Source organism: Chionomys nivalis, chromosome 3 (assembly GCF_950005125.1).
Source record: "Chionomys nivalis chromosome 3, mChiNiv1.1, whole genome shotgun sequence".
Classification (NCBI taxonomy): Eukaryota; Metazoa; Chordata; class Mammalia; order Rodentia; family Cricetidae; genus Chionomys; species Chionomys nivalis.
The window spans coordinates 38,506,308-38,532,153 of record NC_080088.1 but is presented as its reverse complement, the minus strand read 5'-3'; the positions used below and the strand labels follow the sequence as shown (position 1 = coordinate 38,532,153).

General features: G+C 40.9%; 1 protein-coding gene across 1 annotated transcript in view; it reads right to left on the bottom strand.

Moving 5' to 3' along the window:
- The window catches only part of Col8a1 (collagen type VIII alpha 1 chain), a 131,143-nt gene extending 120,807 nt beyond the window's left edge, over positions 1-10,336 (bottom strand). The window contains exon 1 of the mRNA XM_057765927.1: positions 10,146-10,336. The gene's annotated coding sequence lies outside the window, so the exon portion shown is untranslated. The remainder of the gene's footprint in view (positions 1-10,145) is intronic.
- Between the last annotated feature and the right edge of the window lie 15,510 nt (positions 10,337-25,846).

Genomic DNA, 25,846 nt, shown 5'->3' with positions numbered 1-25,846 from the left:
GCTGAGTGACGGTCACAGATGACCTGAAGCCAATCACATGGAGGGAACTGCGGGAGAAATTTTAACTCTCCAAAATTACCCCAGGGAGAGATGATAGGTCCCTCCCCCTCCTCTTTTTCCTTTCTAATTACAAAGCCCTTACGTTTTGGCTCTAGAATTGCAACATGTTTTTAGAGAAGAAAAAGTACAAAAAAGAAAAATAAATTAAAATAAAAAATATATTAAAATTCTGTTATACAAGAAACAGAGCCAGTCAGCAGTGTCTAAGAACAGGGCCACTGGAATCCTCTCACTTCATGAGTCAGAGGCACTGTCCCAGGGTGCAAGAGATTGTCTCTCCCTTTGAGGATCGAACATCTTTAGAAGCAACAAGGAGAAACAGATCAGGGACAGGCTTTGCAGTGGGACCTACAAGGTCATACTGATTCTGCTGTTTCCAAGCTGTGTGGCACTAGGCAAATTGCTTCGCTTAATTGAGAGGATGCTCTGTTTTCTTCTTGGTTAAGTTGGAATATGAGGAACAGAGAGGTAGCAGGACCAGCGCCTCTTTTGCTAGATAACTTAGAGCATGAATATCTTTCTTTCTTTCTTTCTTTCTTTCTTTCTTTCTTTCTTTCTTTCTTTCTTTCTTTCTTTCTTTCTTTCTTTCTTTCTTTCCTTCCTCCCTCCCTCCCTCCCTCCCTCCCTCCCTCCCTCCCTCCCTCCCTTTCTTCCTTTCTTCCTTCCTTCTTTCCTTGCTTCCTTCTTTTCTTTTTCTTTTTTGTGAGCCGAGTTTTTTTCTGTGTAGCCCTAGCTATCTAGAACGTGCTTTGTAGACCAGGCTGGCCTTGAACGCAGAGATCTACCACCCTCTGTCCCCTGAGTGCTGGGATTAAAGGCATGCACTGCCACACCTGGCCATGAAGCATCTATTTGTATAACTGTGAATGATGGGTTTGCTCTTTCTTTTCTCTTGGATGACTATGAGTTACTTATTTGCTTGATGAAAGGGTCTTAATTGCCATATTTGGGTATACTGGCCTTTATATGCTAACTTTGTGAGGGCCAAGGGAATTCCTAAAGCTCTAAGAGAAATAGAGAAGTTTACAAGGTGGCAAATCCGAGTGTCTTACATAAACTCAGTAGTCCCAGAGATAGTAAGTTATACTTGAACATCAACATGTATGTTTGAATTGTTGAAATTAGTTCCCTATTAGTAGTATGAATGCAAATGATGAGAGTAAATCTGCCTAATCTCATATGACTAGTGGTGATAAAGATGAGACAGACTGTAAGCTCAGAAACTGATGAACTATTTCCCAGAATTAAGTAAAATATCTAAGTGCCTTGGTTATGAAGCTCGTCACTCACCATTGGCCAGGCCTCTAAAACAAAATACTGAGAAATGAAAATTAAAAGAGAAGGAAGAGACAATTTCAATATATTCAGGACTTTAGTTTTGGTAGCAATAAGAGCAATACAGGGAACTAGAGAAGGAGAAAGGGATGGAGGAAGGAAAAGAGGAAAAGAGGGAGAGACCGAGAGAGGGAAAAAGAGTGCAAGAGCCTGAGAGTGTGAATAACTGTGGCATTTCTGCTGTTGTGATTGCTGTACTAGAAGAACTGATGTCCAGACCAAGGCATCTCATCGTGCTGTTTCCCTAGAGATTTAGCATCCTGGTGTGCTTCCTTACTCATGGCTTGTTAAAGCAATACCCACTCAGCGTGTATTACACAATAACAGGCAATACTGCTAACACCTTATTGCAGCAGATCTTAAAATAATGAAGTGGAAAGTGATTGCCAAACTGTCGTCAAACTCTTCTATAGAATACTAAAACCCAAGGGTTATTTTAAAGTAGAAGAGACTCAAGATCAAATGCTAATTAAATGCCTTTTTATGTCCCTTGTAGCAATTATTTAAAATTCACTTTAGCAAGTGTGGACAAAAAGAGATACGAATTTTACATAACATGTTAGCTATTTTTTATTTTATTTTAATTCCTTTTGTGTCGTGTGTGTGTGTGTGTGTGTGTGTGTGCGCGCGCCATAGGCCTCATGTAAAGGTCAGAGGACAATTTGTGGAAGTTCATTTTCTCTTTCCACCATGTGGGTCTTGGAGACTGAACTCAGGTACTTGGGCATGGTGCCAAGGGCTTTTACTCTCTGAGCCGTCTCTCTGTTTCAACAGTTATTAATTCCCACCCATAAAAGGTATAATTTTTATTTTTATTTATTTATTTTTTTTTTGAGACAGGGTTTCTCTGTGTAGTTTTCGAGCCTGTCCTGGAACTAGCTCTTGTAGACTAGGCTGGCCTCAAACTCACAGGGATCTATCTGCTTCTGCTTCCAGAGTGTTGGGATTAAAGGTGTGTACCACCACCGCCGGCTAAAGAAATGCAATTTTAAAAAATTAGTTCTTGTGAAAGTCCCCTTTGGCAGGTGATTAAACATCACTTGGTAAATATATAGAATTTTCAAAACTCTTTAAACTATAACTTAGTCATTATTTTTCTCTTTTCACTTACCCTTGGCCTTGTCCGACTTCCTGCTACAGTTGCTAGTTCCCTCTGCATTCTAAGAAAGAAGAATACTTTTGTTCTATCTTGGAAGAAGACACAGCTACTTAAAAGTCTATCTTATGTTGACTGGCTCTCCATAAATGTCACAAGCCATTCCCAGGAGCTATGCGTGCCATCCAGTCAGCATTCTGAATAAATAGCTCTGGCAACCCATGGTCTGGCAGCATTACTGCTTACAATACATTGGAAGATGAAGATAAATAAACCAGAGCACATAGATGGTTAAGTGGCTTGCATTGGGCCCCAGGGAGTCAAGGTGGTTTAGGGATTAAAATACTAAAGACTATCTGGGATCTGGGAAGGTGAATTCTCAAGTCACACACATATCACTGTCATAGCTTCAATTCTGGTGACATCATACTTAGTGAGAGGATTATTCTGCTTTCCTGCAAATGTCATAAGTTTTACAAAGCAAGCACCCTTTATCTGGCGTGCCAAGGATCCCCCCCATCCTAATTGATCTCTATCCCCCAAAGGGTTATGAATTACGCAAGCATCTCAAGTCTTAACAGGTCATCTCCCCACAGCTGTGCAGTGGAAATGTTCAACAAGGCATTCACTTCAGTCTAGGCAAGACCTTGGCTGCTCCCTGGGGAGATCCAGAAGGAGGGGAGTGCTTCTGGGCTATCTTGGTTGGAGACGCTTGGCTAGTCTATTTTTTGTCTTTTCTCTTCCAGCTCCCTTGCAGCAGGGGTAGGCCTCGTCATGGCACCTTTCCTACCCTCTCAGCCAGTCTCTCATTGATCATCAGCTGCTGGCGTTTGTTTATTACTGAATTGAGCATTTAGATTTAGTCTTGGCTGGTGGTGGCCTTGGAAAGAACATTTTCTAAGACTGGGTTGGTTTTCTTTCAAATAAACTTCTGCAAGCCTGGACATTTTTGGCATTGCTGAGAAGTGAGTGATTTATTCTTAGAGGCTTAAATTAGGTTCAAAAAAAAGAGAGAGAGAGAGAGAGAAAAGAAAACTAACAATGCAAAGGACATTCTAGCCACTGGTTACAACAGATTCTTAACTTTGCTCAGAAAAATCTTAACTCTTAAGATCCCCTCGGGTCAGAGATGTCTTTTCCAGACAATCAGCATACTGGCTCCCCCTACTGGTAAGCAACTCCCCCATCTACTCATTGGGCCATGAAGGGTTATAATAAAGGGAACTGGGACCCTGGGTCTGTCATTTTTAAAGTTGGGGCTGAGGATACAATAGTGTATTTTGCTGAAGACCCATTTTCTTGTCTCACTCTTTCAACCTCAACAATTTTGGTCACAAATTTCTAGCTCCATTACTGTCCCTCTTTCTTTACTTCTTGGCCTTATTTTATGTCAGGTCAAACAAACAAACAAACAAACACAAACCAAAACCCAAAAACCAAAGGCAATCACACATTTGGGTTGATATTGTTAACATTATGACTCTAGACTTTAAGATTGGGCAAACACAAAATAGCTATGTATATAAAAACATAGCAATGTACAGTTGACATTTTGAATTTATGAAGCAAATTTAGATTTACTATTAGAGGGTATAAGCTAATGGGAGGAATAGAAAATTAAAGGGATAGTGGCTTGCAAATGTGTTTCAGCTATCCCATCTACATGTTCTTTGCTTAGTTCTTGAAGATTTGAGGTCATCTCAGAAAACCAAAGGCAGCTGAGACTTAACCCCTCTGTGGTCAGGGAGAAAAAGCTCCGCATAAACCAGCATTAGTTAGCTCAATTATTCACTGACACACATTTTCACAAAAACAGCTGTTTTATCTAATTAACAGAAGGGACCGGAGAAGCTCCTCAACAAATTGGATACATGCTATTGCCTGGAGAAGCCAAAAGCTGACACCCACACCCAGGCCTATTTAGTTAGAGCCCACGACATGATTAATCGTAATCTCAGCACTTCAATGACCCAATGCCTAAATACCCTGTGCCAACACATCAATGGGGTGCGCAGGAGAGGCACTCTTCAGAAAAGACTTAAAGGAATGTTTGTACAATGTTTAAACTTTGACTGCGTAGATTTTTTAACATACAATAAATCAGTTTCAGAAGGTAATTGCTGTGTCAAAGGCAGGCAAACAGTTGGCAGGCACGCTCAGAGTTAACTGAAGAGGCCACTGGAGTAATATCTGTCCACTGATTCAGTGTGAAGTGTTTCTAGTAAGTGACATAAGAATGTTCTTTTCTCTCTTCATAGTATTGTTTGGTGGGGTAACTTTATGTGTTACTAATAATTGTATTATCTCAGCAGAGAAAATTTTGATGCCTTGACACCCATTAAGTTACTACCCTGCATCAGCGTTAAGTCTAAAGTGAGGTCAAACCAGGCTCTTTCCCCAGTTGAAGGAAAAGGTAAGCAAGAGTTCAAAGGCTTGTAAGTCTTCTCCGTGTGCCCAGCCCTCAAATGACGCTACACCTAAATAATACTGGTATAGAAAGTTCATCTCCAGAGGGACTGGACAGACAGCCACAGACGTCTGTAGTTCAGTTCTCCAAACTGCTCTGGAGCTTCCCCCTCTTCTACACCACAAGTGTGAAAGCTTGGGGCTCGGCCTTTCCCTCACTACACTCTTGGCTCCTGGATTTCTTCCTTCTGTCTCCACACACATCGGGCCTTGACCCTCCTGTCACTGTGGATCCACCGTTTCTCTGATTGGCTGTTGTGTGCATTTGCCTCTCCTCTCCTTAAAGAACTGGGGAGGGACAGAATCGATGGATTGTCTTTTGGGAGGGAACAGTATAAAGAATATTATTTCAAATAATTATTATTGCAAATAATTACTCAATGTTCTTTTTCTATATAAATATTGAAACTAACTTTTAAGCATGCTACAGAAATATAATTCTAGAGCACAGGTAAAAGTTGGAAAAATTACCCACTTCTTCAGACAAGGTGATTTTCCAGCCATCCATCAGGTTATGAGATCATACATTCCATAACATAAGAGGAAATCCTAAGCTTGATACATTCGGGATTTGAGTACTTCTATGTCCCTAAGAATACATACAGGTCTTTCATAGGAGCTGAAAGTAATGGATATTTTCTGTTTAAAATTTTTCTCTATTCACTTATTCCCCAACTCAACACAGAATTACCAACTAGCTAGTATATTTCAGATTCTGTCATGGAAAATGGCAATGAAGTTCCCTGTGATGTTAATTATCAGTAATCTCAAAGATGTTTGTGAGGGTCATTTCATATCTCTTAGACACATTCTTCAGTAAAGCTATAGCTGTATCCTAAACTTCTTCCCATCTGAGAGCCCCATGCTAAGTTCTTACAGGCTACTCAGAACAGTTAGGTACACCCCAGATTCCTGTTGAGCGGGAAAAAGGACCAGTTATTCAAGATGTAGAATTGGCTAGGGAGTTTCGTCCCTTGTGCCCCAGCTTACTATACTCATCTGGTGTCCTTGTGAATGACATCAATATTTCTGACCTTTTCCATCTCTAACATGAACTTTTAGTTGAAATTAGGCTCAAAGTCCCTTCCAGGAATTATATTTGTATTGTCTGAGTTCTTTACTAACCTTCCAGAAGTTTGAACTTACTGGACAAATAAAAGTTCATCAAAACTCACCTCAAATAATTTACTGGAGGCCAAAAGAAAATCTTGATGACTTTTCATCCATGCATATAAGTTAAAGTTTAGAAAACTGTAAAACTTTATGACTTGATGGAGTCAACATTTATAGTCTGTTTAAAAGAAGTATGAGGAGACTCGCAGCAACGAGAAAAACCCCAAGAATGAATGCCATCATTTGTAACGGTGCAGGACACCCCTTCTATGGGAGAAGCAATGCCAGTGGCAGCCAGGGATGGTGACTGCAGCTACAGACCCCAGGAGGCTGGCTGCATTTTCCAGGAAGAACAGGGGAAGCAAGCCCCGAGTAAACAGAAGACCATGGAAGCCATCCACAGATGTGCTCCAGCGTCTTATAAAATCTCCTCCAGTAGCTTCACGGGGGTGGGGGGGCTCCTGCCAACTGAGCTAGCGGTATTGGATAGTATTTTAGGTGATGACACTGTGATTAGTTTGGGGGATGGGTTTCTTTTACTTACTTCAGTTTGATCTCATGCAGCATCAATGGCTTCCTGGACTGGGGTACCCAGGGCTTCCAGATTGGAGATATTCCAGACTCCAGGGACCCCTTTCATTTTTCATACAGGGCCTCTGCCCTTAGACAACAGAGTTACTGAAGCCACGCTGCAGCCACTGACCCAAAGGTTCTCTCTTGGTAATGAAATGTGGCTGACTCTCCTACCTTTCAGTCATCTTCATCTCTCTGCAAAGGAAAGGGGGACCAGCAAAGCTCTGCTTTAGGACTGTGGGGTGCAAACTTTAGTTAATTAGGAAATCTTAAGACAGTTTATTAATTTTATTATTATGATGATGAATATGATTATGTCCTTAGTATTTGATAACGACTTGTGAACAGCCTCCCTGAACCCCCCCACCGTGAACCCCCTCCACTAGACGCCTAACGTATCAAAAGATATCCGTTAGCACAATGCTAAGAGGAAGATTCTCTAAATTCCAGAGACATTCACTGTCCTCTTAACTCTTCCGATCCTCTACTCTACTCAACAGAACAGTTCATTTTGTAAGGCTGCTCTCAAACCTCAGGATCAGTCTGTGCTTTCTTTAAATTATGTGCACAAGGGGATGTGGAAGGACATACTAAGATATGTTTCTCCAGAGTCACTTGGAGAAGCAGAGACTGGAAGCCTTAGTCATTCTTTAAGCTGCCGTGCTAAAGAAGAGGAGTAATTGATACCCCTAACTTGAAAACACTCACATAACACTATCCCCTTCAGGTTTTGGAGGTGTTCCCAACATAAGATGAAAAGATGGTGTTTGATATGCACAATACAGCTTGAAAAAAATAGAACTGCCCAAATTCCTGTGAGTTTGAAGTGGGTACACCTGAAATCATTTCAGGTTTTAGAACCATGCCGCTGTCTTCTGGAGGAGAAGGAAGACTCATGAGGAGGGTAGTAGAGATGCTTCTTACGAGTGGCAGTGCTCTTACTGACTAGGAAAGAAAATTCAAAGAGAAGCTCAAGAGCCGACACTTCTGCTCTTCTTCAGCCTCCATAATTCTGCATAAATAAGAGGTCATGTTTGATAGCAGATGGGGACCATTCTATTTTCTTAGTGAATGTCTATGATTCTCGCAGCTTCCCTCTCAGTTCTGGTTGATTTTACTTTCCTGACCTTTGCTTTTTTCTTTATAAATAAAAATAAAGTAACATATGCCTTCTGATCATGCAGATACTTTATTTATTCATAAATAGGAAAAGAAATCTCAAACGTGTGTTTCTCCAAGTGGGGCAGGCATTCAGAATCTGAAGGGCACACTTTGGATATCTCTTGTGGAGGAGACACCCCCTCTTGTTTACTTTTAGGGAGTTCTCAGTAGCCTGCTGCAGTGACATGGACTGGGTATGGCCACACACAGGAGGAGGAGCCTTGGGTTGTCCTTTGACATTCTGTGCAGAAGGGGTGATATTAGGATAGCTAAATAATATCTCGCCACTGATTTTTTTAAAGTCATAAGAGGTAAAGTTCCATTGTATTCAGTATGTACCCCATGCAAAGATTCATTTTGACTGCTGATGCCCCCTGGGAGGTTTACAGCATGAACAGTCCAAGATGCTCAAACCTCACAGCACACAGGGAAGGTGGTTACTGTTGAACTGTTCTTAACTGGTCTGCCCAGACTGTCAGGGAGAGCAGAAGCAAACCTTCAGAGAATAATTAGAGCCCTCAAATACAGCTTTAACAGAGTTCTGTCATCCAAGGGTTTGCCCCTTAGAGCAGTTAACTTTGATGAGGGAGAGCAGTGGAGGAAAGCAATATCTTTTTACCCTGATGGTGCTGGGCAGGAGGAGTCAAGTACCACCCTAAAGGAGGAATTAACTTGAGTGTACCAAATACTTGGTTTGGCTATGTCTCATATCTTTGTCTTGACATGGTTGATTGCTCATGTTAGATATAAAGCAAGCGTACTGCACTGTGGCTAGAGATAAAGGTATTTTAATATGCACAGGTCACATATTATCTTGGCCAATAGTAATTTTATATCATTGTCTTAAAGGAAACCACACTCTGCAGTATTTTTCCACTTGGGAAAAAAAAATCGTAACATGCTCCACATGTAACTCTTTCATGGGAATAGTTGTATTGAAGCCCTTCTATCTGAAACAGTTTTTAAATAATTTCTGTTATTTCCTTTGATATCTGAAAGATAAAGAGAATGTTTAGAAAGACCCAAGTCTTGTGTTTCTTTAATAGGGAGGTGTTTTACATATGTACCGAAAATTTCCTTTCCATGTGAAACAACATACAAGGAACAGGCATGAAAGTGTAAACAGTTCTCTCCCTTTAAGAACCTTAAGGGCTGAAATAGGGGGTTGGTTTCCTGACTGGCAGCCCAGGCTTGTCTCCTCCAAGTGCAGCCTTCGGCAGTTCCCTAGATGGAACACTTGAAGAGGGCTTTTCTCCACGTGACAGCATTTCATCCCACAAAACCCACAGAGTATGGTGGCAAACTTCATGGCCCACGTTCTTACAGAAGTCACCGTCTCCTTTGTTTTTTCCTCCCACAGGTGCAAGGCACTCTGGAAGAAGAACAGATCAATCCCCAACCCACCCACCCATACACCCAAGGTCTTCTCCCTGCTGGAGAGCTCTGGGGGAGTCAGTCACTAACCAGGCAGATTTGCATTTGCTAGAAGAGGGCAGAGGGAATGGGAAGGATGAAAAGCTTCATCTGACGTCTTCCTGGCGGGTCCCTCTATACATCAGTCTGTTGCCCAGGAAGAATGGTGTAATCTGCCTTGCATGCTTCTCCGAGAAGCATATTGAAACACTTTATGTTTTAGGTGTGTATAGCCTTCACAGAGTTCTCTCCTATACTTCCTTCGTCTCCACGCATGTCTCCTTTGGGGATGCTCTGGAAAGGTAGCCCTGCACTGGCTCCTCCTACCCCAGCTTGTAAACTGGGATTTGTTCTTTCCGATCTACCAGCCACCTGATTACTGTCCCCAGGCAAAGGGCACCGGTTCACATCATTTTTTCCGAGCAGTTAAACCTGAAAAGATACTTCTTAAAGGACCCACGGAAGCTGTCTTGGGGGTTTGGAAAACCCCGCAAAATCGTCAGCAGACCATTTGACTGTGTTATTTTTAGAAAACTAATTGTGCTCCTTTAAAGTGCGTTTTTGACAACGGGACGGTTTTCCCTGCCTCTTCTGATACGTGAAATATTTGCCATCAAAACCACAAGCATAACACCTTACAGAGATACATTTAACCTCAGCAACAGTCAGACAGACCAGGGAGGCAGGGGAGGGTGACTTAAAAAGAGAAAAGATTTTTGTAATAGAAATGCTGTTGTTTCTGCCAAAAAGGAATTTTCATTTTACTGTTCAAACAGAAGTTTGTTTTCAAACCACTTACTAGTTAAGAAACTCACTGTTCATCCCAGCATCCTTATGAATCAGCCCTCAGTAAGCGTGTTGACCAGAAGCGACTCACTCGGGGCAGCAACCCCCTGTAGGTCAGCTGCTCCTAGAAAGGTTATCTTACCTTGAGCTCTGGGAGACAGGGATTCGGGCTCCCACGGAGAGGACCGAGGACCAAGGAAGGGCTCTGATCCTCTGCGCTCTGCGGGTAACTTGCACTTGGCTTTTATGGACAGGTGGGCGGAGCTGCTCCTCACAGTAGGTGGGCAGAGATTGAGCCGGGCGGCCGGCGGCGGGCCGGCTGCCCCCGTGGAGTCGGACACTTGTCTGGGGAGGGGCAGAGAGGGTAGAGACCGGAGCTTGCCGGAGTGGGGAGAGTCAGGGACGTGGGAGGGCGGAGATAGGAGTGGAAACAGAGGTGGGAAAAAAAAGTAGAGAAAGGCAGAGACCACAGAAGGTTGGGGAGGAAATGAATGGATTTTGGGAACTGGGAGCCAAGTAGCAGTAGAGGAGGAGAGAGATGGGGATCTGATTCTGAAAGATGGGATAGGTACTAGATTGTTTTCCAGTTTTGCGTGATATTTTTGGCAGGGAGAGAAACCGTGGGCAACTGTCACTAATTAAGGTGTTTTCCCTGTGATCGAAAAACCAAATAACGGGCCAAGGAGAACTGAAGGGTTCCTTCTGAAGCGAGGCAGAGCGAGGAAGATTGGGGGGGGGGGGGGAGGACTCGACGTGCCGGATGCGCCCAGACAGAGGTGGGAGGGGATCGGCCCTGGGAGCCCCAGGCGCCCTGCTCCTGGGAGCTGGCTGCTGCAGCCCGGCCCACCCCTCCTCACTCCTGCCAGGCTCCTTCCACAGAAAGTTCTTCTAAGTGTGCTGCGTCCAGGCCGCTCCCGAGACTGGCGCAGCTGTGAGGTCCATCTGCAGAGACAGCTCCGCACCAGCTTGTCCCTTCAACATCTGCTTATGTAACATAGATGCCAGGGCTCGCTGTCCTCTGGTTATTTTCAGTATTTAAAAAACTCTCCTTAGCTAGCCATTGAAAAACGGTGTCATAGCTGTTTCTCCGCTTGTTGTAAGCATTAAGAGGATTTAACCAGCAAGTGCGAAGGGTCATGCTGAAGTTATTAAGAAATATATTCAGAGAAAGAAAAACAAGGTCCTTTCGCTGCTGAGCAGTGACTCACTTCCCAGCCCAAGTTCGATTTTTTTTTTTTTGCCACGAAAGGAATCAAAGCGTCTTAAAAGAGAACTTTAGGCTTAGAGATGGTGATATGAGCACTCAGATAGATAGCCTGGGAGAACCCCTGTTTCATGCTGTGCTGTTTTCTCTCTTACTGTCTAGTGAGCTCAAGCTAGCAACAGGTCGAGCCACAGCTATGAAGTTTACAAACTCCTGCTCTCCTCAACGCGCAGCGCCAGGAGCTTATGACTTGTGGTCCTGGGGACCTCTCCAGCGAATTACAGAGTGTTGAGCACCAAGATCCCTCAGCCTCTTCTCACAGGATTGCTGCTGGACCACTCACCTGCCCTGCAGTCTCCTTCCCCCAGGGGTAAAAACAAAACAAAATAAAAATGCCTTAGGACTTAACCATATGATTCTGCGGGGGCAAAAATCGTCTCTCCATTAAGAGCCACCGGCCTAGCTAAGGTCCATAGTGTAAGAAAGAATTTTCAAAGAATCTATTAAGAAAATACCGGTGCGTGCCACTGGGATAATAATATTACCTGCCGCCACATGTGCTAAGTTTACACTGGACTTAGTATTTTTTACAGATTTATTCCCATCTGTCTGCCTGGAGAGCTCAAAGCATCAACTGATGATTCCTTTGGTAAGAATTCCAAGCTCAACCCAGCTGGATACACTTGGAAGTCAACAAGTAGAATCTGATGTGATTCAGAGAAAGAGGACGATCAAGGATACATGAAATGGAAACACTTTTAATTCTCATCAAGAGGCAAATTTGACATTTAATCAGATATTTAATCAGATATATTCATCAAGTTGGTCGTATTGCTTACTTGCCTCAATACTTATGATTTTTTTTCCCCCTGGACCTCCTATTCAGTTTTATTCAGAAAACTCTTTGGGTGCAACAAGCTATACTTACTGGTTTACTAGATGGCAAAATATAAATGCTCGATAAATGTCACCCGGATTAACTGAATAAATTATTCTAATGAGCACGGCTGTAAGGACAATGACCGGTAGTTGTCCATTTAATGAATTAATGAAGAATGAGAAAGCTAAAACTTTCACACGAACTCGTTTGTCCGTTTGGTGTTTGTTACCTCTTTTTACTTTTTTAAATTCAGTTTTTTCTCCATAGATCCTGTATCTTTTAAGGCTGTGTTCAAATCTTTTTAGTAAAGTCTATGAAGCAAATAACCTTTGTTACCAGAACTAGGATCAAGACGACATTATCTGTTCTGGGGCTGAGCCATGAAACCAAATATGATTTTAGAGGCATGGCGTCACTTCTTAAGAGTCTTTAACATCGTAAGAAAATGTATTCTGAGAAAACAAAACAAAAAAAAGGACTCTAAGAGGGTCTGGGTGGTAAAATGAGTTAGCAAATATTTTCAGAGGATTATAGAAAATAATCCTTTAATGCCCCTCACACATTCCAGTTCCATCGCGTAGTTGTGAGAAAGAAGGTGGGGGGGGGGACAAGAGGAGCACATAAGGTGATATACAGCTGCAGACTGGAGTTTGCGCTCCCCCTTTTTGCTGTTACCCCATTATTTTGAACCTGAATATCCAGCCAACAGAGCAGAGGCGCTCCTTTCATTTTGTTTGGATGGTGCCAACGATTAGTTCATTTCTCCAGTTCGCACTTGCCCGAATCTGATTCAGTAGCAGATGTGGACAACAAGTTGTGAATCCAGGAATGGATCTCAGGGCATTCTCTCAGAGTGCTTTTCCTAGAATCTCTCCAAGGGGACTGAGGCTTGAAATGGGACCCTTGGTGAAAGAAAAAGGATCTAACAGCAACAGGCTAAATATCCTGAAATTGCCATGGTGTGGACGTACTAACAGGTACACATGATTACCATATCTGCAAGTCCTTGGTGAATGTAAATCTTTTCCAACATGTTGTATGTGAGGATAATTTATGATTAATCATATATATACACACACACACACACATCTGAGGACTGGGTATCTGGGAGTGTGAGGTATTTAAAGCAAAGGAAAATGAGAGTGCAGATTTGTTGCCACAGAGAGAGGTAAAAGCATGCGATCCTGGCAACTGAGTAGTAGAGATTGCAGGGACAAGGCAGCATTTAGCTGAGCCTTAGCAAGTAGCAGGGATAGAAGGCATTGGACAGTATTGTTTTCCACACAAGTGTGTGTGTGTGTGTGTGTGTGTGTGTGGTGTCTTCCGATCTGAAAAAGGCATACATATTCAGAACACAGTGAACTAGCTATCAGGATTTTGGAGCAGGCTGTGTACTAGAACAACGATGTTAAGTAGTATGAAGCGGTGATGAGATCAGTGGGTGGAAGGCCTTCAATGTTACATCATTTGTTTAAACTGCTTTGTAGACCATACAGAGTCACTGAAGACTTTTTGAAGAGTTACTAGCGCTTTATTTTTCTTGAATACTAGTTATTTACTGTAACTTTACCGATGAATATGTACCTATGTGTAGCCTTGTGTCCTGAGACACTGCACACTTAGAGAGAAAACAACATACCTGTGTTTTGTAGCTACGGAGCCTTGAGCAAGGTGGCAGAAACAGCGGTTGCTCCAGCTCTGTTATTGTGCCCTGTGTAGTTGCAAGAAGGAGGTGGAAAGGTGAGACTGCTCTGAGCCACAAGCAGGACATGGTGCTTACACAAGCTTAATGCAAGGGTGTCTACTCCATGGGCCAGAGGAGCCCGGCTAAGTTATCCTCCAATATGTATGAGCTCCTTTACTTTTCCAGGATTTCTGGTTGGAAAACAATGGAATGTGGCTCTAAAAGCTGCATATCCACGTCCGCGTTCTCACATAGCTGACTTTCAGTTATGTGCATAGATTTCCCTTGGTGAATTTCAAACTTTGATAACTCCTGTCACTCCTAAGTGCTTAAAATGCAGATGAGACTGGTTTTGGGTATAAGCTAGGATCGCAGACAGGTTTTTTTTTTTTTTTTTTTTTTTTTGTTCTGGAAACAAATCTGTCTATTTGAAGGACAGAAATTTGCTTTCTATCTATCATGTCTGTGCTAAGCACCGACAAATGTGAATCTGGTCGGTAAGGCCCTTAAACTTTCAGCTTTCCTAGGTATTTAAGATAGACTTTTATTTGCAAAGATCAGAAATGCATTTACTGCACAGAAGAAAAGCACACTTCTCATTTATTCCTAAACGCTGCTGGATTTTATGAGTCACTATTTTCTTGTTGGCTCAGACAAGAGAGCTGACTGACATGGGAAATCCCACAGATGACCTCCTCAAGATCCCACCGGCTTTGTAAACAGCCCCCGATAACGAGATAGAAAATCTGCAGCTCAGGTCTTGCCTTGGTAATGAAAATGTGGTAGTAGAATTATAACCATGTTTGAAAACAGTTTCCATCAGTATCAAATGAAGATGCTTAGCCACACACCCTTTAAGGTTTCTGTCGTGATATGCATGCACACTTCGTACATCTGGTCTGTGGATACCCTACAAACCGCTTGCCTATGATGTCAAGCAACATTCAATGACACACAGGTTGGATTTTAGACATTGGCATAGGTTTATAATCCACCATCCTAAGGTTCGCTACAAGGGGATGCATCCAAGCAGTGAACTTCATCTGTATTCAAGGCTCAGAATCCTAAAAGGTGAGGCTCTGCCACTGTCACGTAACAAAGAGCATTGCCTTTCTGAGTTTCACAGCTTGGCAGAAGTCTCCCAGACAAAGCCGCTGGTTTTGTAACTCTTTTCCTTGGAGTCACATGGTACTTCTTCAGCTGAGAGAAATATAATGGCATCATATAGATGCCTGTGCTCTGAAAAGTCTCCCCACTGTACCAGACGTACTTGAGAGCCAGATAAATCTGCCTTATGACTTAGGAACCTATTCTAATCTCACTGTAAACTCTTCCCTCATCCAAGTGCTGTACTGTTTTATTAATTTGATTAAGAAAATTGTATTGCTCCCCCTTCTGTGATAATTAGAGTTAAAACCAAGGCCCCGCACATGTTATGCAAGCTGTCTACCACTGGGCTACAACCCTAATCCTGACTGCCATTTTTACTTCGGACTAAATTACAGCATAATAAACTACTTGAATTTTGTTAAGGCTTGGGAACCTTTCTCTAGATCTTACCTTCTCTGTAACAAGTGTCTTCTGAAGTACTTACGACCTTTTCTGATTCTTCAATAACTTTCTGGATGGGAATTCTCCTGTGGGGCAGTGTACTGGGGGTACAGCAGCTGCTGCTGCTGCTGTTCATCAAAAGTGAAAAGGTCAGAATCTTCCATGCAAAAAGGACATAGAGCTCTGTTTTGCTATGTGCTGTCTTGGAATCTACTTAAAATATGAGAAGCCTTCTAGACTTTCCTTAATGAATAATTTTAGTGTGTGTTATGTGCGTGCACACTATATCAATTAATTAATCCAATGGTTGTGGAAAAAGGTAGATACCATGAAACCCTGGTTTTGCTTCTATTAGATTTTACAAAAGGAGTTGGAGTTACTTTCTTTTGGTTTCATCTTTTTTTTTAAAAAAATTCATACCTTCATCAGGCAATGAAAGAAGACAGAGACAGAGACCAACATTGGAGCACTGGACTGAAGTCTCACGATCCAAAGGAGGAGCAGAAGGAGAGAGCACGAGCAAGGAACTCAGGACCGCGAGGGGTGCACCCACACACTGAGACAATGGGGATGTTCTATCAGGAACTCACCAAGGCCAGCTGGCTGGGGTCTGAAAAAGCATGGGACAAAACCGGTCTCACTGAACATAGTGGACAATGAGGACTACTGAGAACTCATAAACAATGGCAATGGGTTCTTGATCCTATTGCACGTAATGGCTTTGTGGGAGCCCAGGTAGTTTGGATGCTCACCTTAATAGACCTGGATGGAGGTGGGTGGTCCTTGGACTTCCCACAGGGCAGGGAAACCTGCTTGCTCTTTGGGCTGAGGAGGGAGGAAGACTTGATTAGGGGAGGGGGGAATGGGAGGTGGTGGCGGGGAAGAGGCAGAAATCTTTAATAATTAAATAAATTAATTAATAAAAAAAAAGAAAAAAATTCATTTACCTCTGCATTATATTTTATTAGTTTATTGAGTTTTTAATTTAATTGGCCTTTTGTTGAACATCCTGTCAGAATTCCATTTTTATTTGATTGTCTGGGCTGGACCTGTTGCATAGTCTCAGGTGGGCACCGGGATTGCGTCGGGTCAGTAAGAACACTGTTCAGGAAGAGAGGAGACCCTCCACTCCGCACTTTCTCTGTGACTAAGGACTATTCTTCATTGTGGGGACACCTGATGATATCTTTGCATAACTGAATAATAGTTTTGTCTTAATTTGTATATTTTTCCTTTCTTTTCTTTTGAAGATGATAACATTCCTAACTGGTACAGTTACGAAGAACACAAACTCCTTGAAACCCAGAAACTGTGGAAGTCAAAACATTGGCACAACATCAACAGGACTAATACATATTTGGTGACTTGTTTCCTTTTGAACCTCTGCACGGTACCCATTTAAAAAATTCTGGAATGGGGTGTTCTTTATTCTATGAATGGAAAACAAAATATAGGCATAGGTCTAAAAATAGTAAATAGTGAGTATTTGAGACATTCATTTTTAGTTCTTAATATGGGCATTTTAGGGGGGTCTGGAAATTGAAATGAGGGGTCATAGTTTTAAAAGATAAAACCATTGTGAGTGGGTTTACTCATAAAGTAAAAGTTTCTCCTTTTATGTTGTTAGTTATAAGCAAGAATTTAGGGACTGAAGAGGAGATGGACCTAACCTGCTATAATGAGTGCTTCATTGAGATGAACATCAAATTTTCGATTCCCTCTGGATAATGATGATATTCTGTGCAATTCCATTTCTGGCATATCAAGAGATGTTATTCAGAAATGTATTTTATATCCATTTGTGTTCCAGAACTTCTGTATCATTAAAATTAAGTAGATTTCTTTTAAAACATTTAATTTATCTTTTGAAAACTTCATATGTGTGTCCTGTATTTATATCATTTCCCTCCCATCCTCCCCTTACCTCCACCTCTAATTTATAAATGTTTCTTCTTTAATTATTAGATATGTAAATATACATATGTATATGTAATTGCAACCTGCTTTGCTTTTGTGTGTGTGTATGTGTGTGTGTGTTTCGAATTGACCACTTGGGACTGGATAGCCTATCATGGGCCTTGTTCCTGGAGAAGACTGATTCTTCTTTTCTAAGCAGCCATTATTTAATCTGTGGCTCTTCATTTAGAGGTTGGAGCCTTGTGAAATTTACCCCATCCTTTTAGTGCTGTCAGATGGTGTCCTTGTGTGTTGGTCTCATGTAGATGACAATACTGTTAGAATTTTATGGCACCCTGGCCCTGTCCTTTATAGAAGACACTATCTTGAGACAGACATACTAGCCCTCTGACTCTTACAATCTTCCAGCTCTTCTTCATAATGTTCCTTGAGCCTTAGGCATAGGAGTGGTATTGTGGATCTATTAGCCGTGTCTCTGCACCAGTGTAACTATGCCATGCTTTGACTTGATAATGTGTCTTTTCAGATTCTGAAAGGTGGATATTATATTTATTTTCTCCTCCTAAGGTTATTGATTTAAAAGAAAAAACAACCCATACTCTGCCAGCCTGCCAAGGGACTTCTCACAGAGTGGGTGCAATGAAATATCTAAGCTGGGAAATCCTGTGAGAAAAAAAAAAAACCCTGCCATAATAGGGTGACCACAAATCCGAACATTGCTTTTCCATAAATACAGATATTACCTGAGGCCTCTCAAAATATTTTCATGTGTTTTGTCTCATTTTATTCTCATTAGCTATACTTAGTGTAGTTTAATTACTGTTTTCCAACTTGGGACATGACGAAAGGAACTAACTATGCAATAGTTCTTTAATGCTAGAAAAAACTTAGTTCTGTGGGAGAGAACATATAGAGTTGTGGCTGGAGAAAATATGTAATCCTGGAGTTGAGTTTTTCTCCATTTCTTATTTTGCAGACATTTTCTTCTCTATAGCACTGATCCCAGAGGAAACATTTCTAAAGTGTGTGGTGATGGCTTAACGATTCTAGATACCTTAGTCCCAAGGAGATATGTCTTAGTTGGTTTGACTCAGTGCAATGTGCCAATACTTTTATCTGAACTAAATAAACAGACACAATGTTGATATGTAATGGAATCTGGTGAAAAGGAGTCCTTACTGAAAGTCAAGCAAAGCATCTCATCCAAAGATCAATATCATGTACATATTTGTAATAGAAACTCATTGGGGATCATTTAGAAATTTTTATTTACTCTTATCTGGGAAGGGAATGACTGGTACTAAAGAGATTCAGTTCCTGATGTCATTGAGTCATACAGATTGATGCCATTAAGAATCATGGGTTGAAACTGGACTCTCTGAGCATGGCGGACAATGAAGGCTGATGAGAAGCCAAGGACAATGGCACTAGGTTTCGATCCTAATACATGAACTGGCTTTGTGGGAGCTTAGCCTGTTTAGACGCTCACCTTCCTGGACGTAGATAGAAGACCTTCGTCTTCCCGCAGGGCAGAGAATTTTGACTGCTCTTCAGTATCGAAAGGGAGGGGGAATGGTGTGGGGGGTGGAGAAGAGGAGTGGGGATAGGGGGAGGGGAGTGGGGGAAGGAGGTAATATTTGGGAGGAGGGGAGGGAAATGGGAAACGGGGAGCAGGTGGAAATATTAATAAAAAAAAAGATAAAGATAAGGATAACCAAAAAAAAAAAAAGAATCAGATTGAGTTATTAAGCTCAACATATAAATGAGGTAGAGAAATAAAATTATAGAATTCATTTAAAATAACAATCTCCCAGCAATTGTTTTTTTTTGTTTGTTTGTTTGTTTGTTTGTTTGTTTTTTTCGAGACTGGGTTTCTCTGTGGTTTTGGAGCCTGTCCTGGAACTAGCTCTTGTAGACCAGGCTGTTCTCGAACTCACAGAGATCCGCCTGCCTCTGCCTCCCGAGTGCTGGGATTAAAGGTGTGTGCCACCACCGCCTGGCTCTCCCAGCAACTGTAAGCATTAAGCAATACAATACATTGAAGCAACTGCTCTGCCATCAAAAAGAGAGTCCATTGGGGTGGGATGCTGTGCCCAAATCAGACTGAGTTCCTGATGTTATCCAGATCTTTTCTGAAAACTGGCTGGAGAATCAGGGTCAGTTTGACTGGAACACTTAACAAGCAATATAAAGCACTGGACAAAGGATTCTTGGGATGCTGAATTATTCATGACTCAAGGAGTATAACTTGAGGAATCAGGTGGAAACTTGATTTGTTAGGACAAGTTAAGAGTCAACATGTGTATCTTTTTCCTTCTACTGCACATTATCAACTCTTTAGATCTTGGCAAGGAAGAGGGAAATTCAATGAGAATTTCAAATTTAGTTTCATCTTGCATTTGGTGTATTGGTGCAGTAAAGAAGCTTATCTGGGTGGTAGGGGAAGTTATCATAAGTTTTAAGTTTAACCAGAGATAGTGTCTATTAGTAGAAGTCTCAACTCAACACCAAGGCCCAGAAGAACCTGTAATTCTAGTGGCAGGACAAATTGATTCTTTTTGGTTTCTGGCTTACCATATTGTGTCAAGTCCCTAGAGCAAGACGTACAAGGCAAGGGGTTTAAGACTTGTGCCATTTCCTTCAGCTCTCACATTGGATTAGTAGGGCTTGCTACTGTGGTTCTATTTGCATCATTAGAATATTTTTAGAAAATCTCACTTGTGGCAGCTTGCCCATTATTTTATGTTGGTTTATAGTATATGGGTAATGGAGAAGGAATGGCTTGATTTCCTGGAGATGAGTATATAAATGTCTGGGTTATCATAAAACTGACTATGTACGCTCTTCACTTGCCACCCTTTCATTAATGTCAATTTCCAAAAAGGAACTGCCAAGTTTCTTGGCATGCACATCTAGTATCCATATATGGGAATCATTAGACTATGTAAATGCAGCCTTTTGTACTCATCTGTGCTTTGTATTCACTGGGTAGAGTTACTCAGTAGTATAAATAAACTATGAAGTCGTAGACTAAGAAGTTCTTTGGACTGGGGAATAATATAAGTTTTATTTTAAGTGTGTTTGTTGCTTCCATATGAGTTTTTGTTTATGTTTTGGATTACAGCCATTGCCACCACTGTGCAAAAGCCAGGAAGAAATTTCATCGGGTGTTTCTGGTAGAAGTTGTGAATTATACTTCCTCAGTTTTGACTGGAGCACATTGAGTCCGTGAACTAAGAAGCAGCACACCCACGCAGCACAGACCTAAAGCTTCCCCTTTTAAATAGTTGCTTAACAGGTAGAACGTGGCCTCACTTAGATTTCTTAATAGATAAAAAACCCATGCAAAAATGCTCACACTCTCCTATAACAAAGTAGACCAATCCCTTTTTCTACTTTGCTTTTCAGAAAAACAACTGGCCAATAGTTCTTCTTCAAGCAAAGTGTTAAAACAATTTCTTACAACTTAATTAAGATTCTCGCATTCTAAGAACCTTACATTCATAAGATACATATATTCTAGCATGTATCTATTTGCTGGTCATTCACCTCTTTATCTCATAAAAGATATTCTGATAAACAAGGACATTTTCAGATTATCAGGATAAAAGCAACTATACATAGGGATAGCCTTCAATAGTTCAGAATATATTAGAATGAAGACATTCTCCTGTTTGCTACCATACTTATTTATTTATGACTTGACCATCTTTATAATTTTTAATGCTTGGATATGGTGGTAGGAAGAGTAATGGTCTTCGTCATTGAAAACATGTTACTTTATGTAGTAAAAACAAAACATTGAGCTTTAATATTAAGATAGGGATTTTTATCCTAGGTTAACTCAATGGGCATGATGTAAAAGTGTAATTAGAGTGAGAGATTTCAGAAGTGGACAACAGACAGAGAGATGCTTCTTCACTTGCTTTCTGAAAGGGCTTCATGGACCGAATGATGCAGTCAGTCTATTTTAACTGGAAAAGACAAGGCAGTGAATTATTCCTTAGAGACTCTAGAACCCTATTGGCCTGATGATGCCTTAATTTTAGACAGCCAGAAACATATTCAATGTAGATTTACAGATCTACAAGATAATAAATTTGTGTTGGTCATTTGATGAAATAGCAACAGAAAACTAACAGTTTTCTACCCAGCCATGGTTTTTGGTTCTTTCCCAACTTGCCTTGACATTTCTGGCATTCTATGTCCTCTATTTTACCTTGGTAATTAGTCTTATCTCTTAGATTTCAGATGAAGATGACTTCCATGTCTTGATATTAGATATGAACTAAACCACCCACCTGGTTTTAGTTTTTGTCTTCTTTTACCATAGTTCTATCATAATACCAACGTGTTTTTTCCCATTTGTGATTTTCTTTTTCTATTACATATCATCAGGATCAGCCTGGATTTCAGGAATTATTAACTATCATCTGTCCAAAACCTGTTTATATGACACTATTATACAGTTCTCTGTGGCCAGGCATATTTTAGGTCAATGACAGTTATTAACTATTTTCATTTGCAACTTGCACATGAGAGAACTGAGTCATTCAGGGAAGGCTAGACCATTCTGTAGAAACATAAACAACTTAAGAATGTTAGAAAATTGTGAAATCACCAGGTCCATGGGTTGAAGACTCTGATCATAGTTCCTCACATGAGATATAGAACAATTATCTTTACAGCCACTGTTCAAGATACACTGTAAACAAGCAATGTACATGAGATCAGCAGCTCTTTGGTTTAGAAGTAAATATGTTCTCTGGATTCTCAACACAATGTCAAAATTTTTCCTAAAGTCTCATTTAAGGAATGTGCTCGTTAATTATTTTTTTAACATTTTGACATAAACCAGAATCATCTGGATAAAAAGAATGACAATTTAGGAATTGGCTCCATCAGATCGCCCTTTAAGAAAATTCTTGGGAGTATTTTCTTGATTAATGATTGATGTGGGAGGACTCAGCTCACTGTGGGCAGTATTAACCCTGGACAGATGTTCTGAGTAGTATAAGAAAGCAGACTGAGCAAGCCATCAGGAGTAAGTCAGTAAGAAATGATCTTCCGTGGCCCCTGCTTTAGTTCCTGCATCCAAGTTCCTACCTTGAGTTCCTTCCCTGACTTTCCTTCATGATAGACCTTAAGGTGCAATGAATTAAAACTTTTCCTTCTCCAAGTTGCTTTGGTCATGCTATTTATCTCAGTAATGGAAAATTAAACTAGAACAAGACAGCTGTGTAGTTTAAGTATGTAATTACACACATGGAAGGTAGCCAGCCATTGTTATGTGTTCATAACTTTCTAAAACAAGCATTGGGGAATAGCTTCACATGTACTAAATATATCTAAAAGTGTATTCTGCTATAATAGAGGTTTCTTGAAGTATACTTGGTTATAAAAAGGCTAATTTATTCATTTTTTCCCTCTGAGACTTTGCCCTTTGAGTCTCTGTCCTGATCCATTCTAGAGTTCTGGTCTACTTCAGGTACTTTGCACAGCTCTTATGCCGGCCTTCCCCTTCACATTCATTGTCTGGTAGTCTTTCTTTTTGAAGGTAGTTAACTTTGCTCTTTGACAATTTTACAAATGTATATAATACATATACATTGTTCTCAGTTTCCTGCTCTCTTTTATATCCCCCCTCCTGGGCATCCCACCCCTTCCCTACCAATCTTTGCGTGTTAACTGCCATGTGTCTTAGATCTTTTCCCTCTCCTTTGGAGAACATCTTAGCTTTCCAATGAATGAAATGGGGTAAATTTTACTTTTCCCTCATCCTTAACTGACAGTTTACCTAGATATGGAGTTCTAAGTTGAAAACAATCTCTCAAAAATGGAAAGATATTTTCCTTTGTGTTTTAGCTCCCATTGCAACACTGAAGGATCTAAATATAATTCTCATTCTTTTGTATGTACCCTTTCTCTCTGGAAAATTTTTGTCCTGGGCACTTGTAGATAGTTGTTATGATGTGTTCTCAAAGGGCCTTTCATAGAGTACTCATATACTGGATTCTCTCATTTGTGGAGGCATATCTTAATTAAAGAAATCTTGAATTATTTTCTTTTCACATTTATTTTGTGTGATTTTTGAAAATATATCAAATGCTAAAATATCCTGAACTTTCATAGTTCCATCTTTCCTATTTTTGTTTTTGAAAATAGGCTTTCTCTCTGTGTAGCTCTGGCTATTCTAGAACTCACTTTGTAGACCAGTCTGGACTGGAACTCACAGAGATCTGTCTGCCTCTGCCTCCTGAGTGCTGGGATTAAAGGCATGTGCCATCACAGCCCAGCTTCATCTTTCCTAGTTTAAATTTTTTATTGTATTTTTTGAGAAATGTTCTTGGTTCATATAAGTGCTTCACTGAATTTTGTGTATTAATTATTACATGCATTTCTATTTTCTAAGACTAATTTATTATTTTTAGAATATTTACTTTTTAAAGCACTTTGACTGATTTAATCTTATTTTTTTATATTTTTGAAAATTTAAGCATTTGATGTTTATTTTTGTTCTGAGTATTTCCTCAATTCCTAGAAATCCTCAGTCATTTGGGTGGTCTGAATATGAATCGATTCAATTTTCAATTTTTGTTGGTCTTCCTGTAGCCAGCTCTGCTGGTCCACTGCCAAGCTCTCCTTTTTAGGTTAGTACCCACAGTTTTTGGCTCAAGGGTAAGCTGCTTGCTAATGGCTCTCACTTGCAGTCTTCTCTAGAAGCTGCTGATACTTAAAAAACAATATAATAACAATAGAAGGAGTACTTGGAGATACAGGAAGGGGAACATTGTGGGGGTCATGTTGTGGTAATAAGGGAAGAAAGATGTTCAAAATATATTTATGAGTATGAAATGTCATAATGAAAACCATTAGTTTGTGCAATTAGTAAATGCCAATGAAAGTGGTAAAAGATATAACAAAAATGCAAATAAGGAGGAACCGTCGAGAAGGAGCAGAAAGATGATGTATATCTCAGAACTACACTTAACACTCGGATAGTAGTTCAACCCACTAATTGTCTTGCAAAATTTCCTGAAAACCTGACCAAGCTCAGCCTTAGAGAAGCCTCCGTGCAGTAAATTTGTGAAAAAGGCAAGTGCACTGAACTGAACAAGGGTGAACTAGCGAAGATGCTGTTGCTACAAGTTGGGATTTCATATACTGGGGTGTCCGCCTGGTCCAGAGCTGCTGAAGATGCTGGCTCACATCTGCTCCCTTGTTTGAAAGATTATCCTAGGCTAAGGGCAGCCTCCTGGTTCAGAAGTACAAAGGAGATCTCAGTTCTTTCTGTGAGTCCCGAGCAGACCTGCAAGCACTGGGTGATTTATTCAAGAATGCAACACCTAATCCCTTTCCATCAAGAAGGTACACTTTTGATACACTTTGTCCTCCATGGTTCTTTGTAAGATCAGCTCTAGGAAAGGCTAAGAGGCCTCAACCTACCCAAAGAACTACAGGCAATGAAGGAGTGCTGAGAACGGGAAAAATAGTCTTCCGCAGGGAAGAGCACTCCGATCGATTTCCCAATCCCAAATACTCTGCTCTGAACAACATGTATACCCAAGTTACATTATACAGACCGAGTAGGTTATATTTAGGAAAATATGCATATACATATACTTTATGAGTGTGGTTCTGATATTACCCAGTGATGCAGTCTCACAGCAAATTTCCCGATTGTCTGGCTCTTGGGATTTTTCTGCCTCCTCTTCTGCATTGTTCCTGAGGCTCAGAGTTTCAATCTTGAATACCAGACAAAAGCTCTTGTATTAAAGACCGAGTGACTAATTACAAGGAGCTCAGAGGTGTGACTATCATCAACAGGTGATTGGACTGTGATGGCTCTGGCCCCACAGATTATTAATCCATGTGTGGTTTTATACCTAGGGGGGTTATTTTGTGATGGAGGAACTTTAGAAGGTGGAATCTAGTTGTATGGCGTAGGCTTCAGGGGGTGGGGCTTTGAAGACTGGTTTTGTGCTTGCCCTGCCCCCACTTCTCGCTATTCCTGCCCTCATCTTTCTCTGCTCTTCTAATGCTATCAGGTGTGTAGCTTTGCTTCACCATGCATTCTCCTTCTTTTCTAAGAGTAATGGAGCCATGCAGTTGTGGATTTATACTTCTGGAATTATAAGCCCAAGGAAATCTTTCTTTTCCAGGTTTTAAAATTTTTTATTTACATATTTAAAATTGTGCATCCCAATAATTAAAATCATTTGAACAAAAAAGTGGTACTTGGCATTAAACTGCATTTTACATCCTGCAGGATACCTTGGGCCATCTTGAATTTTACACTGTATTTCATCCCCTCCCACCAGCTTTTTCCTTCACCAACATGCAAGTTCTTTTCCCTCCCTGCCAGCCAGACCTACAGATGGGTGGGAGAGGCAGGGGAGAGGCCTTCCTGGTCAGTAGTTCTGATTCTTTGATGTGAAAGGGGGCAGCACAGTCATTTAAACTTGACTCTTTGAATCTTACAAAGTTAACCAGCTAAAAGAAGTAAAATAAGAAGACAAAGCTTCTGGAATGTACAGTGCAGATCGGCTGTGGTCGTCTCATTACAATTCTCCAGCTTGTGTCTCCTGTTCAATTGTTTCTTTTGAA